The sequence below is a fragment of the Rhinopithecus bieti genome, unplaced genomic scaffold (assembly GCF_001698545.2).
Source record: "Rhinopithecus bieti isolate Rb0 unplaced genomic scaffold, ASM169854v2 scaffold_865, whole genome shotgun sequence".
Classification (NCBI taxonomy): Eukaryota; Metazoa; Chordata; class Mammalia; order Primates; family Cercopithecidae; genus Rhinopithecus; species Rhinopithecus bieti.
In genome coordinates, this window is record NW_016803288.1 from 1,038,807 (window position 1) to 1,058,021 (window position 19,215).

The 19,215-nt window shown below is 39.7% G+C and overlaps 1 long non-coding RNA gene across 5 annotated transcripts in view; it reads right to left on the reverse strand.

The window, feature by feature from the left end:
- LOC108529503 (uncharacterized) overlaps positions 1-19,215 on the reverse strand; it is a 49,333-nt gene that overhangs the window by 20,598 nt on the left and 9,520 nt on the right. For 2 of the 5 annotated variants that reach the window (XR_001885546.1, XR_001885553.1), the window contains exons 3-4: positions 5,762-5,973; positions 2,472-2,661 (exon numbers count right to left, since the gene is read on the reverse strand). This is a non-coding gene — a long non-coding RNA (uncharacterized LOC108529503). Of the gene's footprint in view, positions 1-2,471; positions 2,662-5,761; positions 5,974-15,408; positions 15,826-19,215 lie in introns of those variants that run through there. The other 3 variants (XR_001885557.1, XR_001885559.1, XR_001885558.1) reach the window with 3 other exon arrangements.

The following is a 19,215-nucleotide window of genomic DNA, read 5'->3' on the forward strand; positions in this document are numbered from 1 at the left end:
TGTAATGTCATTGGACCTCTAACTCTGGGCCTACCTAGAATAAATGAAGAGCTTTAATTGTGCAGAAATCGAGATGATGACGTAGACATAATTCATAATTTGCAGCCCCTCTTCATATACATCCGAAGGTCATTTTTAGAATGTGAAAGGCGCTTGGGAGAGTTAAATTATTTTTCTCTCATGCCTCTAAAAATTCAAAGCAGATGTGTTTCTGTCTATTATCATAAAGATGCTGCTGACGAGGAACTGCCTAGAAATGGGTGAGATTTCAATGTTGACCTAAAATTGTTCCCTCCTGCAAGATGCTACTTGAAGCGCCACAGCTGCAGTTTCTTTCCTTAGTTTATTGGGCTTCATCCTGAGTTTTTTCTTGTAACTCTGTCTCCTTGAGCTAGGCCATATTGTCACCCATCAAATTCTAAGACATTTAGTGCTCCTCCCCTCCTGCTTTCTGAATTTTGCACAGACTGATCCCTCTGCCTGAAATGTTCACCCTTACCTTTCTTTTCCATCCATTTCCTACTTGTCCTGCAGATTTGGTTAGAAAGTTCCTTCCCTAGGAAAGTCCTCTGTGGGAGCTGGACCTGGGCAAGCCTGTTAGACAACACTCATAACACTTTCATGGCAGTTTGTGTATGTAATTCCCCATCTCTGGCATCCTTGTGGGCCCTCATGTCCACCTGTTTCCATTTGATGTTTACCCTTCCTTCAGGTCACTTGAAGTATTACCTGCTACCTGCTGCCTCCCATCTCTACCTAAGCCCCACACTGACTGTGCTCACTGCTTCCTTTACTTTAAGTCACTTATAATATACACTATAGTAGATGAAATAGTGGCACGCCATAGATATTCTTGTCTTAATTCCCAGAACCCTGGAATTTGCTACCTTGGACAGCTAAAAGGACGCTGCAAATGTGATTAAGTTAAAGATCTTGAGATAGATAATCCTGGATCATCTTATTAGTGCTAAACTAATCACCCACTGTGTTGAGAGAAAGAAATGAGGGAAGCAAGTGGTCACAGTCAGGGAAGGTGATGAGCAGAAGCAGGGTTTGGAGATATGAGCTTTGAAGATGGACATGGGAACAATGAGTCAAAAAAATGCGGCTGGCCTCTGGAAGTTGGAAAAGGCAAAAAAAAACCTGAATTTTCCCTGAAACCTAATGAAGAAACCCAGGCAAACTGACAATTTGATTTTATCTCAATGAGACTATGTTGCCCTTCTGACCTCTAGAAACTGTAAGAGAATAATTCTGTTGTTTTAAGCCACAAAGTTTGTGGTAATTAGTTACACCAGGAAATCCTTGCTTCATTGTAATAGAACTTATTTCCCCATCACAAAGCCAGGTCTTCTCAAAGAGAATGAGCTTGGCTTACTCACCTTTCTATTCTCAGCTTGTGTCACAAAGCAAACACAAAGATAATCTCAAGTTTGAAAAAACAAAACTGTGTTATAAAAGGATAATTTTAAAATACTAAATAAATATATAAATGGATAAATCACTCAGTCTACCAAATTTGCTGGAATGGACTCTTTTGCTTAACTTTTAAACATATTTTGTTTTGAATGTTTTATGAAAACGTGCTTCCAGAAGGGCACGTACCATTGTGGACAGCTCAATGAATGTTCACAAAGTGACTATCCAGCTCCAGAAGCAGAACATTCTCATTGCCTTTAGAAACCCCCATATGTCTCCCTCTGCTCACTACCCACAGCCCAAGAGTTGCCACTCTAGCAGTTTCTACCACTATGTGCTTCTTTTTCAAATAATACATTCACATGACGAAGAATTCCAATAATCAAAAAACATATACAGTGAAAACTAAGTTCTGAATGTGTTCACTCCTGATTCTTCCCAGAGGCAACTGCTGTCAACAATGCATTGTGAATCCATTGAGACATCTTTGGTATATTTCAGTATATATCTTTTGGCTTTTGAGTCACCTTCTGCAGAAAGGTTGTTTTTGGATTAACTGTTACCTTTAATTTTTACGCTAAACTACCAAGCCAAAGACAGGCATTTTGGGAACCAACACACACAGCGCAATTCTCAAGAAAAATTACCTCACTCTAGCAGCTAGGGTGCCCACATTGCTTTGCTTACTGGCCTCATGTCCATCTCTAGCCTGCTGCCCCCTGCCAGATTCACATGCTCCATGATACTAGAAAAGGAATTTTAATATGGCCATAAAGAAAGCAGCTTTGAAAGAAAGTATATTAGTAATAGGTCCTTAGAGGTGAATTGGCACTCCGCTGTCAAAATCAGCCTTCTGTTTAAAGCTGAGAAAACACAGGCATGTGATTCACTGGTGGTGTCAGTATGTGCATTGGGTGTCAAATTCCAACTGCATGCTGGAGTTGTCTGCTTGCTGGAAAAGACCAGATGTAAGTGAGAGCCTCTTTGGGAGTGCAGTCATGCAAATGCTAACTCTAGACACATTTAAGGCAATGTGATTCTGATACACTCACCACCTGGGAAAAAATGAGTCTCTCTCTTCCTTTATGCTGGGACAATCCACATATCTTCCCACGACTCACTTTTGTGGAGGACAATAGGCACAACATGGAGTTTGGAGTCAGGAAATACAGGCGCACATCCTGCTGTATCACCTAAAACCTCTGTGGCTTTAGAAAGGTCACTTGGTCTTGGAATCTCATACTACATACAGAAAAAGGAAAATGATGATTTGCTCTCAGGTAGTCAGGAGATTAAGTGCAATAACATATGCAAAATTACCTGGCACAAAAATAAGCAGTTGTGATTAGCCCCACCACTTTTCCACTAGAAAATAAAAAACCAAAACTCACCTATTTCTACCAAAAGTCAGCTTTCCTCATTCTACACACGTTATTGTTATTACCCACAAGTATTCAGGAAACAAACACAAAACTTGGGATCATCTTCAATTCTTTATTTTCCTTGACTCCTAATTAATGAATCATCCAGTTCCCCCCAGACCCTTCCCTATGATGTTTTCTAACAATAGATTCCAGGCCAGGAGTGGTGGCTCATGCCTGTAATCCCAGCACTTTGGGAGGCTGAGGCAGGTGGATCACAAGGTCAGGAGTTTGAGACCAGCCTGGCCAAGATGGTGAAACCCCGTCTCCACTGTAAATACAAAAAAAAAAAAAACTTAGCTGGGCGTACTGACACAGGCCTGTAATACCAGCTACTTGGGAGGCTGAGGCAGGAGAATTGCTTGAACCCGGGAGGTGAAGGTTGCAGTGAGCTGAGATTGTACCACTGCACTCCAGCCTGGGTAACAGAGCGAGACTTCACCTCAAAAAATAAAAATAGAAAAAAGATTCCTTGACTCCTGCCCCAACTCAAGCAGATCCCTCCTTCTATCTAGTCCAGCAGTTCTCAGCCACAGTCATCTTTACCCCCACCCCACTCCAAGAATATTTGTCAATGTCTAGAGACAATTTGCTTGTCACAACTGGGGAGCTTCTACTGGGGAGTGTAGGTGCTGCTAAATATCTTACAATGCAAATGGCAGCTACCCACATGATACGGTTTGCCTGTGTCCCCGCCCAAATCTCATCTTGAATTGTAGCTCCCACAAGGCCCACTTGTTGTGGGAGGGACCTGGTAGGAGGTAATTGACCCATGGGGGTGGGTCTTTTCTGTCGTATTCTCATGATAGTGAATAAGTTTCATGAGATCTGATGGTTTTATAAAGGGGAGTTTCCCTGCACAAGCTCTCTTCTCTCTGCTGCCATGTGAGACATACCTTTCACCTTCCACCATGATTGTGAGGCATCCTCAGTCATGTGGAACTGCGAGTCCATTAAACCTCTTTATTTTGTAAATTGCCCAGACTTGGGTATGTCTTTATCAGCAGCGTGAAATTGGACTAATAGACCACAACAAAGCCTATGTGGCCCAAAAGGCAGTAGTGCCAAGGCTGAGAGATGCTGGTCTAGCTGAAGCCTTTTTGTGACCTAATGCTTTTCCACTCTTCTCTGCCAGGCTAATTTTCCTAAAATTTTCTCTGATAATCTAGAACTCACAAGGATCCCTTATTTTCTAGAAGATCAAGACCCAAAATATAAGCCTACTTTGTTTACCTGTAGAAAAGAAAATTAATGTTAAAATATTTAACCTTTTGAGGAGTAAATATGTACCAGAAACTGTTCTAAGTATTTAACCTACCTTAACTCATTTTATCCTTGAAACACCTCTATTAAAATTAAACTTAAGTGTTCTTTAAACTCTGATATTATAAGATGACTTTCTTTAATCAAGCTTGGAATGTGGTAGACACTCAATAAAAACTTATTGAATACCAATAGCTAACAAAAAATTGACATGCTAAGATATGTTGAGCTTATTACATAACAGGCACTAAGTATCTCATATATATTGCTTCATTTCATCATCAAAAACAAACATTTTCCCCAGTAACAGGGAGAAAATATGTTTAACTTAGTTATAACCAGTCAGATTCTCATGTAGTTTAAAGCCCATGAGAAGACAGACACTAACATAAAATATCATTTTTTAAATCCCTAAGCTATTTTTTAAATCTACAATGGGAAAATTTATGTGAGGCTAAGGAATCTAGACGTAAACATGTTTCAGCATCTTTTATCCCTGTCCTGGCAGAAAATAAACATCTGAAGACCTGTAGGCATGGAACTTTGAAGGGTTTATCTCCTGCCCTCTGGTGTGCATTTCTCTTAAGAAAGTTTCCAATGAACTAGCCACGTCTTGCTCATTCTATCTGACTAGGATAATGTTATGAACATCACAGACTGGTGTCTGTGCTGCAGAATGTCCTGCTGTTCCTAGAATCTTCAGATCAGGACTATGTATTAAAGCAGGGGAAAGTTAATGTAGCCCTGAGCAGGAGAGTTCAGAGCTGGGTTATTGTTCATTTCAGAGCAATGCAAACTTTGATCCTCTTTCTAGTAGAGATCTAAAAGAATGACTTGCTAAATTGATGTACACATGCAATGTACCTGCAAACATGTTAACCTGCTCTAGTAACATCCCACGCATGGTCTAGCATCTGTAATTGGGGCCACTCCTTGGACGAACTGGCAAGAGTTTGTGCATGAGAATCCATGTGCGTTTTGCAGGATCTAGACTGAGACATTACGTTATAAAATAATGGAGACCACTATTGCCACATACTTTAAGTCTTTAAGAGTGATATTAATTTCTGCCATTTCCCTTGCTATGCAATATTGTTTAGATTTACTCCTTTGGGCAAGGGGCATCCAGTTTCAGAGACTTTTACTTGGCCTTCCCCATTACAAAAGCCCTTAACTATTAAGCCAAGGAATCTGCAGAGTTGTGACAACCACCAAGGATGTTGTAAAACATTCTCAAGGGCTTACATCACAAAATACTACAGACTGAGGGATTTAAAAGACAGAAATTTGTTTTCTCTCAATAATGGAGGCCAGAAGTACAAAATCAAGGCATTGGCAGAGTTGGTTTCTCCCAAAGACCCTCTCCTTGACTTATAGATGGCCATCTTCTCCCTGCATCTTATCATGGCCTTCCCTCTGTGTGTGTCTATATCCTAATCTCCTCTTCTTATAGAGACATCAATCATATTGGATTTGGACCTATCTACATGACCTCATTTTACCCTAATTGCCTCTTTAAAAAGCCTATCTCCAAATAAGGTCATATTCTTGGGTCCTAGGGAGTTAGGACTTCAACATATAAATTTGAGGGAACACAATTAATCCTGTAACAAATGTTTATTCCAATGATACAATTGGGGACCAGGAAGAATGACTACCTGGCAAGTTTACGGAACAGTCAGTGGATGCAGAACGCCGCAGGAAAGGCATGAGCTTGGGTAATGGAGCTCTCTGAAGCTGAGGCCATTTTTACAGGAACTGAAAGCTGACGGCTATCTGCAGCAGCACTTTCACAGCTGGAGCTCCATCCTGTCATCCTGAGAGAAGTTCTGTGTGACACATCATAGCATCCACCACATAATACTTAGGCCTGTTGATGGCATTCAAATGGATTAACCAATAGATTTGTTGACAATTTGCTTACATGTTTATACATGTTTAATCTGATTAATTAAAAAGTATACCATTCCTCCCCAAGTGACTAATGACAGTCATCACTCTAAGCCTTGGTGGTTTTGGACGTTCCATTTTCAGCAACGAGGTAAAATTCAGTACGTAAAATAAAATAATAAATGAGGTATCAAAAATGTCTGCATTCTCATTTAGCTGTCATAGAATTCCCTTGCTACTTAAAGTCATTCACGAAGCAGCAGCAGTTGCATTCCCTTTGAGCTTACAGAAATGCGGAATCTCAGATCCCACCCAAGACCTACTGCATTGTTACAAGATCCACTCAGGTGGATTCCTATTCTCATCAAAGTTTGAGAAGCATTGCCATAGCTGACCTTGAGCAAGTAATTAACCTCTCTGAGCCTGATTTCATCTGTAAAAGAAGGCAATTATAACCAGAAGGCCCCTTAGATACCTTCAAGTTCTAAAATGCCGTGACAAATCTGAGCAGAGTTTGATCTTTAAAAGTAACACTATGCCTCTCATAGAAAATGCATTGAACTTTCATCCCTCCTTATGCTTGAACGTTCTGCTCCCTGCAAACTTGACTTCCATCTGTAATCGGCAATTAAAGTCATGGTTGAAGGGAAACTTCTGATAGCCTCAATGCAAAAGACATTCTTGTTAATATATCAGCTCTGCACCTTAAGGCTAAAGCACCCTAGAGGTGTTTCAGGGTGATGTGCGAATGTGCTAGATCAACACTTATTGGAGTTGCAGTAGTGATTTGGGTGAAGACGCAAAGACTATTACCGATTTTACCATTTAGTGACTTGACCCTCAACAAAGGACTAATGACTCCTGGTTACCCATTACAATTTATGGCAATGCTTCATTTAGAAGCAGCCGTCAGCAAGATAGTGATGGGAGACAAGGGGCAAAGAGCTGAGATGAATGAAAGTTTGCTTTAAGGTTGAATACCAAATTATCACCCATTCTCTCTGCATGGATCATTTGAAGCCCTGGGCTCCCTTCTAAATTAAAATTTCCCACAGGATAAAAAATTCCAAATACTTGAATGATGATCTGCACATAGTTTGGTGCAAAAAATGCTAGTCAGAGCTTACCATCAAGAGATATGTTCACTTTTTGTAAAGATCACAAGTACAAAGTTGCAAGGCTGACAAAACTATACAGCAATAATTGCTTGAAAATAATGATATTATTCTTACTATTAATGTCAATAAAATAATTGTAACTAGCCTATATTGAACACCTTCTGAATGCCAGAAACTTTTAAAATGTACTTTATTAATTCTTACAACAAAATAAGAAGCATACCATTATAAAGCTCTTTAAGCAAATGAGGAAACTGAAACTTAGATTAAGAGGTGCTCCTAATGTGGTGTGTCTGGAATAAAAACCCAGAGAATGTGATGCCACATTTCTATTCTATGTATAGAGTATGTATGTGTGTCTGTGTGTGTGTGTGTGTGTATGTCACAAGCATTCATGATAAATATGCATGATATAAGTTATCATTCCTATTTTATGGATGAGAGAAGGTCTCTTACCTGTATCCAGGTTCACCCAACTTTATAACTAGGCCACATGAAGGGAGTTTGATCTATTCCAGACAGAAGCCTTGCCTCTGTCCATGGTACCCATCATCGCTCAGCAAACCAGCCTGTGCTAGATTTTTTTCCTATTTGTTGCAGCTACAAACTAGTAGACAAAGTGATGCCTATCTTAAAATCCCCATCAAGTCTTAGCTCTAGGTGACTTGACAGAGATCGATGTAATATATAATAAAAATGATGTTTCAACTTAAGTTTAATATAAAAAGAAAGGACTCTCCATTTTCCAAGGAAATAAGCCTGCATGGAACAATATTATTCTACTAAAGATTAATCAGAAGATTCGTGTTTCAAATAGATTCAAAAGTTCAATCTGCAGAAATATTCCAGGCAGCTGCCAAATCCATGTTAAGATGAGGAGTATTGGCTGAGAGAAGTGTAGTGATGTGAGGCGCTCTGTGGGTGTCCATTAGTATCCCCTCAGTATTTATCATCCATTCACACTCCCTCATTGTCAGTTGCCAGAATCCAAGCTGTCTCCCTAGAAGGTCTGGTATTCTTTAGAAGACAAGATTTCCCTACATGCATGCCAAGCAGGCCAGCAGTGCTGGGGTGTTATTACCACCACAACCCAACAGCTTTTAATCAATGCTTGGTTGGAGCTGATTGCTTAACGCCCCAGAGCTCCTTCGCCCCTTGGCAATATAACTCAGATTTGTTCTCCACTGTTTTTCAGAATTCCTCAGTGGAATAAGCTGTCCACAGTGCCAAAATGTGCATGATCAAACATTTCTTGATATAATAATATGCTCCTTGTTAGCTTCTTATTTTTTCTGTCCCTTACTTTCTTACTCCCCTAGCTTTTCCTGGGATCACCTTCTAAATAAATTTGCATTTGAAGCCTTAATTTAGGTTTCTCCTGGAAGCAAAACTCTGAGACAAGAGAGATGACTTTCTGAAGTTTACATTCATATAATAAGTTGAGTGTTTTCCTTATGCCTAGCACTAGAATGAGTTTTAGGGATATTATTATAAACAAGACATGTCAGGGCCCCTTCTCTCATTATCACCTGTCTAGTGGACAAGACTCTGGGAACAGTCCAGTGAGCGAGACATTAAGAGAGTAAATGCAATTTTTCTAAAGGGGATAACCACAGTGGCATAAAAGGTATTTGTGAACAGTGTTCCATTTATTTTGATATTTAAAGAGAAAGTCATGATGGAGAGAATGCTCTGAGCAAAAGGAATAGCAATCAGGATGGAAAACCAAATAACCATGCAGTGCACTGGGGAAATAAGATCACTGTGGCTGCAGGGCAGAGACAGTGGCAATGAAATGAGTTATGAGGATGGGGAGGTAGGCAGGGGCCAGATCTAGAAGGGACTTCTAATTACAAGTGTTTTGGAATTTGTCCTTAAACAATGAAAATTTGTTGTAATATTTAGAATAAGGCAGTAGAAAGACTAATCTGCTAAAATGCGGAGACTTATTAGGCATAAAGAAAAGAATTGTGGCCAGACAACCAATGAAGAGATCTCAAACTTCTAGTCTGGGACTTTTACAATATACTTTGCTCCTTTTGGATGGCTATGTCACTGAGGGGTTGAGTTTAGCAACACATAACAGAAAATTTATATAATGGAAGCTTAAACAAGTTAGATGTTTATTTTTGTTCTCTCACATAAGAAGTTACTGAGTGGGTGTTTTGTTGGCTATGGTTCATTGGCTTAAGGATGTTGAGAACAAAGTCCTTGTGTCTATCTTGGTAAGCACTGTCTGTATAGTCACAAGATGCTCAATTCCCAACAATCTCAACCTCTATGTCTGCATTCTAGACAAGCAAATATGGAAAGAAAAGTGGTGAAAATATATTGACCAGTCAAGTCCACTTTTTAAGGGTCTTTTGTAAGAGTTTGCCTCATGATTTCTGCTTACTCTGTTATCCCAAAGTGTGTCACATGGCCGTCTTTAACCACAGGGGAAAATGAGAAATGGAGTTTTTAGATGAGAACATTGCCAATGAGCAAACACAAGAAGCCTCCTCAATTAAGAAGAAAGGGAAAATGGATATTGAGGAAGCAATTAGTAGGCTCCACCCAATCTATGTACAATTAAAAAGATTAGATGAAACAACAAACCAACAAACTATAGCAAGAGAAATGCTCATAACAATGATAGCAATTCTAACACTGCCTCTGTTTGCAGAACATTTGTATTTTTTAAAGTACATTTTGTGAGTGCAATTCCCCTGCTTAATATACTTAATAAAATAGTGGAGCATAAAGATATTGATGTTCCACTGAGCAGAAATAACCCAAGAAAAGCTGAAAGCATGATGAATAGAAATGGCAGAGAAAACAACTTCTCACTGAAACTTGCACTGCTTTTTACCACAAATTCTTTTTTCTGGACTTTGCCTTACATGTATAATCAGTTGTGCTTTCTGGAGAAGATGCATGGCAGGGTCATTTAGAGAAAGTAAAGTACTGCCAACTAGAGTTCAAATCCAGCCTGTTCATTCACTACTCATGAGAAAGGAACTTACCCTTTGAACCTCAGTTTCCCCCCTTGCATAATCTGGTAAACAGCACCTGCCTTACAGCCTTCAAAATGTTTCAAGACAATTCTTTTCTCTCTGTCTTTCTCTCTCCCCTTTCTCTCTCACTCTCTGTATATATGTTATATATATGTATATACATTTATATATGCATTTTAGTGTTTTTGTATTCTCCACTTTAGTGTGCTACCATTATTAATCAAAGGCCCTAAAAAGAATATTTGCATAACAAATTTGTGGAGAGGTAAGTGCTACATTTTGACTTAGCAGGGAAAGAAAAGGGTGGTTATGTAGCCTGATGCCAAAATGAGACAGCTTTGGGAGTGAAGTGAGGGGCTTTGCTCTATACTTCACCCACCATAGGCATTTTGGAGCATTTCCAGGTGTTAGGGAGAGTGCTTTCCTGGCTCCAGCAGCCTCCTTCAGCACAGAGGTACTGGATCAAGTAGAAAGAGGAGTAAAGAGAATGGGAAAGTTTTTAGGAAGGACTCCAATTTTTGTTTTCCTAAGAATGGTATGTTTGAAGTGTGAACAAAGTCTTCATTACCTAAAATAGTCTCTTTCCCCTGAAAGAAGCTTGGGGAAATGTGGTTGCCACAGAGACTCACAGCTTGAGAGGAGAAAATCCCCAGGGCCTGTGGGATCAGCCTGTGAGCCAGCCCATATGCATGCCTTTAAACTTCATGCAGCGAGTCCTTCTTTGAGTGACTGCGATCTTCCATCCTCTATCACACGCCTGCAGATCATGGAACAAAATTGACTGAACTCTGCCTCCTGCTGAGCTCAGTTAAGCTGCTCAGAATTGCCAGGAGGAAACAGGAAAGGCCACTCACATGTATCTCAGTGTGGTTGACACCTGGCCCATAATTCCAGTGGAATCCAGCCATCATTTACCAAACATGGACTTCACGCCAGGTTCTAGGCTTCACTCTGGAGGCCACGAATGATAAAGCATAGGTTCTTTCTCAAGGAGTCCCGAGTCAAATTAGAGAGGGCCACTTATGCAGGAGGCAAAGGTCAGGCTATCCACCTTTCTGAGAATCTTGGGAAGTTTCTCAATGGAAGCACTTTTGTTTTGTTGTCTTGAGTTGAGCAAGAAACAGCAACATGAACTATCAGGCAGAGAGTCAGCAAGCTCAAAGGGACAGAGCAGGGACAGAGCTTGGGATGGCCTGGAGGCTGGAAGCAGCTTGACTAGAAGGCCATTTTTTGAAAAGTATGCTGGGTCTCATTATGAATGCAGGGCTAAAGCATGTGATCATTTATCCTACAGCCAACAGGAAGTTCATAAAGGATTTATTCAGATACTCATTTAAGTTAATAGTTTAGCAGCATCGAGAAGGACTTGGAGTAGAGCCACACTGGAGAGGGGAAGATGGGCTAACAAGCCCATGTGAGAGTCTGAGGGAAAGGCAATGGAGGTGGGCCCTCTCCTGGGCAGCAGGGAAAGAATCATGTGAGAGGACAGAGCTCCTTATACAATGTGCACACACGGTCACCATGCAAAATAATGTTCACGACAATTCAATTTCAACTTTAGAGATAGGAAGAGGAGGTATGGCTTATCCTAGGGCCAACCTCTGGCCTTCTTGACATGATCCCAATTTGTTCATCCAGGGCAGTCTGTGGACTCAAGGTTTGCAAATGAAGCATGACTTAATGGCAAAAATCACAACTTGTCCCCGGAATTTCTGCCACATTGATGAATATCTTGAATGCTGTTAAAAAGACATCTTGCCAACGTGGGCGGATCACAAGGTCAAGAGATCGAGACCATCCTGGCCAACATAGTGAAACCCCACCTCTACTAAAAGTACAAAACTTAGCTGGGCGTGGTTGCGCGCTCCTGTGGTCTCAGCTACTCGGGAGGCTGAGGCAGGAGAATTGCTTGAACCCGGAAGGTGGAGGTTGCAGTGAGCCGAGATCGCACCACTGCACTGCAGCCTGGCGACAGAGCAAGACTTCATCTCAAAAAAAAAAAAAAATCTTTGAAACACATGGAGAAGAATTTTAGGGATACAGCTGGGGCCATGCATTTAACCTATCTTCATCTTTGAAAACGTCAAACACAAGTTTTGAGAATAAGTCTCCAGAATTGAAATGTTTTGCTCAGTCCCTTTCTAAGCCATTACGGGGTGACTTCTTACACGGTCAACTGCAGTCTGAAGCAGATGTGTTTAGAATGCATTAATGATATTTGCTGGAAAATGTAACCATTTCCTGACATTTGTATTCATTTCTTTGAGCTTTTGGCTTATTTCTGGATATTAATTTAAATCTCTTCCGAATTTTAATTAGTGGTAGGATTTAATAGTGTTGAGTCTTTTGCTTTTCTTTTCTAAGAATGAATGTTAACTTTACCAATCCAGGATTTGAAGTATCCGTATTTATTCCAGGACTTAACAATGAGTGGGGATTAATATTTGGATAGGGAATATATAAGTGCATCCACTGTGTCTCTGGAAATTAATTAAAAATATTTTAAAATTTTAAAATGGTTTATTTAGTTAAATCATCCCAAAGTAATGAACTGGTGTAAGCCAAGCTTTACTATAAGTCTTAGGTATTTGAGTGTTTTCTAGTGTCTGAGTTGATCCCACCTCAGTATTCAATAACATTAATATTCATTTTTCCTTGTCTCATCTCTTGTTTTGCAGTCCTACTGCAAAACGTAGGGGCTGAACCTGTTCACCCATTGCATGTTCAGCTGCAGCACTGCTCAATTCCTTTTGTCTTTTTTCAGACATCATGCTGGTCCATGCCCATTTGTGTATTTTTTAAGCATAATTCTATTTATAATTGGCAAATAATAATTGTATATATTTATAGGATTCAATGTAATGTTCAATACATGTATACATTATGGAATGATCAAATCAGACTAATAAATCCACGCCTATTTGCTTTTGCACCTCCAGTTGCCTCTGCTTGAACCCCCTCTCCAGACCTGTATACACTTCACAAATTCCTGCATATTATTAATAGCCAAAACTTAACTGAGACATCCCTTTTAGAGTACAGTCTTCAATTCATCTTCTAAACAGAACGTATACATTCTTCTTTTTATCATTTCTATCCTTTGAACAACTGTATTTGTATTCATAAAAGGGTATTACACTTGTGTTTAAATGTCTGTCACCTTTATGCCCCCTGCAAGGCTTAGTGTAGGGCTTCAAAAATAGCAGTGATTAAAACATCTGAACTCAACTTCCTGAGTTCTTTCAGTGATATAATTGAATTTTTAAAAGTTGGCTTTTTTTTTTTAACCTGCCAGGTAGATTAAACTTTCAATTTGTCAACAGTATGGGTTGAGTTCAGTTATATGTTGGAAATTTACTTAGTGCTGTTATTAAATTCCAACTGAAAGAAATTGCAGAGAAATCTATTGATTCTACAGCTTAGAAATTAAGATTTTCTATTTTAAGGAACACCACTGACATCAAGAATTGAAATGAAATATGAGCAATATGGTCTGATTAAACTCTATGAGTAATGCATCAGAATTTCCTCTGCGCTAGGAGTTTTCCTACTTTCTTCTGTGAAAGAACCAAAAGTGAGAACTTTAATGAGGGGCAGAACCCTACTGTTTGCTTTCTGCTTTGGTTTCTGATTGTCCAGGACCAACCTGAGATGCACAGAAAGGATGAAGTTCATGTTAGAGGCATGTAATACAATCAAGATTCAGAAATTATAGTCCAAATGAACTTTTATTATTTTAAGCTCAGAAATGTAATAAACACACCTAAAGCTTCCTTTAACAGCAAAATTCTTCAGCAAACTCTCATAATATCTTTTTTGAAACCTAGGATTTTATAAAACATGCTGCCAACAAACGATTCTCTAGAATCGGAAACATCTGTCTAACTTTCCCTATTCTCTATGTTGTCATTATTACTCACTTACAGCATACGGGCAAACACACACAGAGTTTGGCTCTCCATGCATGGGTTTGAATTCCAGCTCTGTGAGCCTGGTGGCCACTGGCCAGCAGCTCACCACTCTCCCTGTGGTTTCCTCCTGTGGGGATATCGCATCACATGGGAGCCCACCTCATGCGATTGAGATAGGGGAGACTGCTCCTCCTTCAGACAACTTTCCCTCTCCCTCTCTAACTGCAAAGGGAATAGAAGTAAACGCGCATGTTTAAGCTTCCCTTCTAAAGAATGCCATATTCTGATTTATCTTTTAATCTGCCGTGAATTGAGAAATCACAAATCACCAAGTTTGAATTAGCTAGAAATACGAATCAATGGAGTTAATGAAAACAAAGAAAGAAAACTCCAGGAATGTATTTAAAAGTCTACCCTCAGGACAAATCCAGAGGTGTCTGTACAGTAGTGAGGAGGCCACACTTAACAGCTGTCATCCTATGTAGATCAAACGTTCATTCAGCAATTGTCACTTTGCCTGCTGAGTCATGATCAGTGGACTGAATTCTGCTGATTCAAAGGTGAATTAAGATAGAGAAACCCTCTCTGCGATTCAAGAACTAATCATGTAACATCGGGGAAAGGAAAGCAAACGGTACCTAGTTTGGGAATCTACATTCCCAATGCTGTAATAAAGCAGATAATAAAGCAGATTCCCAGGTGTGGCAAGGAGAAAGACAGAAGTCAGGGGTTTTGTGTCTCTTGACCCTGTTAAAGGACACTGGGCTACAGTTATCAGAGAAGGCTTTGCTGAACAGCAAGTGAGGAGGGGCTGTCTGAGACAGAATGGACCATGATCTGAAGGCTACATGAAGTGAACAGCAGGTTCTAGGCTAAGGAGGAGGCAAATAACTGCATAATCAGATTTCTGTTTTGAAAATTTGTCCTTCATTAAACCACCCTCTTGGTTTATAAGATCTTCAATGTCTACATAGTTGTATTGCAGTTTACCAAAACTTTATTATATAGTAAGTTGTCATTATCTAAAAATATCATAAGAGATCATGAATATAGTGACAGGATTCACTCTTTGAAGTTAATACAGTCCAGCTTCACTTGGCAAGAATGCTTGGGGAAGAGGACCTTTTCTTTAGTGAGGAAGGGAGGTGTCAGTGAGTTGTAGGAAACATATACCTGCTGGTAACAGAAACTAAAAAATCCAATTGCCTCTAGATTAGTAGGAGAAAAGTTATCAAACCTATTTTTTCCCAATTTTCTGTGGTTTAAAAAAATTTTCTGGGACGAATTTCCTTATCATGAACTATTGTTTTGCATGCCTTCATTTATCTGCTTCTGAATGGAAGAAAAAATGTTTTACTGAGTACCTACTATGTACCAAGCACAGAGGTAGGCCTTTTCTCATGCTTTATTCATTTAATGTTCACAAAATTACTAAGAGGTAGATGCTATCGTTACACTATAGACAATAAGATGGTAATTCAGCGGTGGTTTCCTTGCCAAAGCTCAGTCTTGGCTTTCAATCATCATTCCTTTCAGGACTGCCATGTTTGGCCAAATGGGTTGTGTATGGTACCCTCTGGGGTTGTGCAGGGTGATAACATGATTACACCCCTACGTGGCCCCAAAAGCCAGTGTGAAGTGCCGCCTAGTCCACTATCCCAAGAGTCATCTTCAAATCACCAGTTCTCAGTTGTATTTGTATTTATGGCAGTGAGGTCTTGGAGAAAGGGCTCCATACACTGGGCACTCAACAAATTTACAGTTGTGACTGACTGTGGATATTCATTTTGTTCTCAGAAAAATCAATCTGTGGAGGAAAGCAAAGTGTAACAGTTGTTTCGAGGCTTTCGTTAGTAGGATCCAATTAAATGGGTTTTCAGATTACAGTCCTATTTCATTTTCCTTACCCACAATCCTTAGCCCTCCAGAGTTCAGCAAACAACACAGAAAAAGACAAAGATCCCAGAACTTCCAGAATACCTCTCTGAAAGTTCTTGTTCTGAAGCGTTGGCAAATTATCTTTGGGGCTGACTTATGGTTCCCTTTTCTCCCTTTACACAGTTTTCCTAACTTGGAACCTTTTGCTCTTAATTTCGATAGAACTGTAACGTGACTGATAATGGGTTGACCAGCCCATGGCACAGGCAAAGCGGCAAATGAGGTCTCAGGGGGGCCAATGCAGGAAGCAGGCAGTGAAGGCAGAGAGAGAAGAGCAAAATGAAGAACCAGAAAGAAATTTAAAAACCTAACAGCTGGCCGTCTTTCATGTAAGGGCAGACATCCGTCCAGATTTCGAACAATGTAACTCTGGGGAGGAGTTCCCAACCAACCTGTGCTGGTGCCATTTGGTTGAATCATAGTGGAACGCATTGGTTTACCTGTGTCTCGGATGCTTTTCTGCTTCAGTGATAAAGTTCAGTTGTTGTGAAAGAGAGCCTAAGATCCATAAAGCCTAAAAATTTTATTAAACTGATTATGACTTTTTATTTCAAACATAGGCCATTTTCCAGAATAATCCATGTTACAAGGACTTTTTTTCCACATTCATCAGATTAAAGTCACTTCTGAGGGTCACTGCTGGGCTATAGCTCTCTGGAGCAGCTGTAGGGTCATCTTGTCACCATGGTGCTACTAGTATGGTACCCTGACCTTCACCTACTGAGCAAAGATTCTCCAACATGCAAAGTTGTTAAAAGTATATTGATGCTTCCAAAAGTAACTTTCCTTTAAAGGAACATTTGCTTAAGTGATACTAATGGGTTTTTCCACCTGGAATATTCTCTCAGATATCTGTACGGTGTAGAGTTTTATTTTGTTCAGGCCTCTGCTCAAATGTTATTGCCTCAAAGAACCCTCCTCTGACCAGCAGACCTAAGTAGGCATACTCTTTGTCTCCCTAACAACCCTACTCTATATTTTCAAAACACTTAGCACTAACTCCCATTGGATGCTTGAAACATTGGCTTATTATTGGCTCTCTTTCATTAAAATACATCATCTATGGGGTTAGACACTGCTTACAGTTTTACTTCTATATCCACACTCCTTATAAACATGTCTGGTTTGCTTAGTAAGTCTTGTTGAGTGAATAAACAAAGGAAGTCAAGCAATGGTGCTGAACAGATAACATATTACCTCCCATTAATGGGTTAGATCAGGAGCCTCAGAAAGGAAAAGAAAAAAGATAACAAAGAAAAAATAATCTTCTCACTAGAATCTGAACTATTTAACTCTAAGTTGCACCGAGAACTCTAACAGAATTGTCAAATAAAACGTTTCTTCAATTCTCTGGTGAGGCTACGAGTCATAGTAGCGTGTGCCTGGAGTAATACAGGTCTAAATTCAAATTGCAGGCCTATTTCTTAATATTTTCCTTTTCATATAAAAATTATCTATCTATATCTATATCTACATACACACACACACGTATATATATATTAAAAATGTGGTTAAGATTAGGTGCCACCAAAGGTTCTTGTGGGTACTAACAAAGATGATATGTGCAAAGTCCCTAAATGAAAGTCCAGCCCTCAAGGTGTTTGATTGGTGGTTGGGTTTTGCTTCCTCTTCTAGCAGGACAGTTGCCCGTTGGAGAAGTGAGATACAGCCACTCACACTTGCATTGCCATCCTTTTCTAAGGCCTCAGGTCCTCACTTTTCATTTTGAAAGTAAAAATGCAAACCAAGAGTAGTCCCTCAGATGAAAGTTCCTTGGGTCACCATCCCCTTTGTTGGGATGGGGGAGGCTGACTCACCTCCCAGGCAATTCTGAGAAGTCTTTGGAAAAGGGCTGCAATTTGTTTACCGTTTCCGACAGTCCTATTGGTTGCCATAGCTTGACTTTAGGCAGCCCTCCTACCAGCTGCCTCATTAAAATAAAGCCCTCTTTATGCCTTCAGTGGCCAGTGGCCTCGCATGTGAAAAGAGCTGCTAGCCACTCCCTGGATTCTACCAGTGCTTGCAGCCAAAGGTTTGGGCCTCCCCATCAAGGGTGGGTACACATTCCCCATCCTCAACCTGCCGCCAAATAGCTGCAATGACTCTAGAAGCTTTTGGAAAAATATCCTTCAGCATAAAAGGCGAATTTTATACTCTAATCAAAATAACTGCCAAGTTAAAAAACATTCTATGAAAAGGGTGCTCTGGGAGAAGAAATGAAAAGCAAAGGAATGTTCTCACCCAGACACTACCTCACTGTGGTAGGAAAAACAGAATAAAATAAAATAAATTGAAAGCTTTGCATTATTCCTTTCAAGAGAAAGTGTCCAGTTCAACAAAGAGCCTTTCTGAAATGTTAAGGACTTGTAATTATGACTAATAAGCTTGGCTTCACACTAACTTCCAGCCCTAAGATTTACAACCTCCAGCTGCTAGGAGGATTTTAGTTCTTCAGTAGGATCCTTCCAGCTAATGTAGTTGATTTTGTGTGTCTACAATGTTGAAGAAATGGGGAATTTCTAGTCTATTAACTAATTCAAGTCAGTAGTAACAAATACAACCAGACATGATTTCAAAGCTTGTGTCCATGACTTTATGGCTGTGTAATCTTGGACAAGATCTCAGCCTCTCTGTGTTCAGTGCTGTCATTTGTAAAATATACAAAATATTGCCTAACTTTTATGGTTGTTTGGAAGGAGCAAGAGGTTCTTTTCAAGGTGCCTAGGACACCACAGCTGGGAGTAATTGCATCTTATTTCTTGACCTCTGTACACCACACTTTCAGACAAATGTAGAAAAGGTCTCAGGACCATAACTTGAAAACCTTGACTGAAGTGATGTAAATCCAGATACTCAATGTGTAGAAGACTTAAAGGGATATGAAAACATTTTCCTGTAAGTAAACAGACTTCTACAGTGACATGAAGGAGTCAGAAAGAAAGGATGAGCAATTGTAAGGAGACATTTCAGTTTAGATTTAGGCCAATATGAAATACTAATTAAAAGTAGCCTGTGAAGTCAAATATGGCTCAAGTTCTTTTATGAACTATGTGACTTTCAATTTATTTTTTACTTCCTGTGCCTCAGTTTTGTTTGTGTAAAATGGAGCCCACCATAACCTCAAAACCAATTCATGACATAGATATTAAATACTTAGTGATATAAAGCACTTTGTGCCTAGGTCATAATAAACACAACAAAATACAATGTATTATAAAAATATAATGTAACATATACTTTATTTAATATATTTATAAAA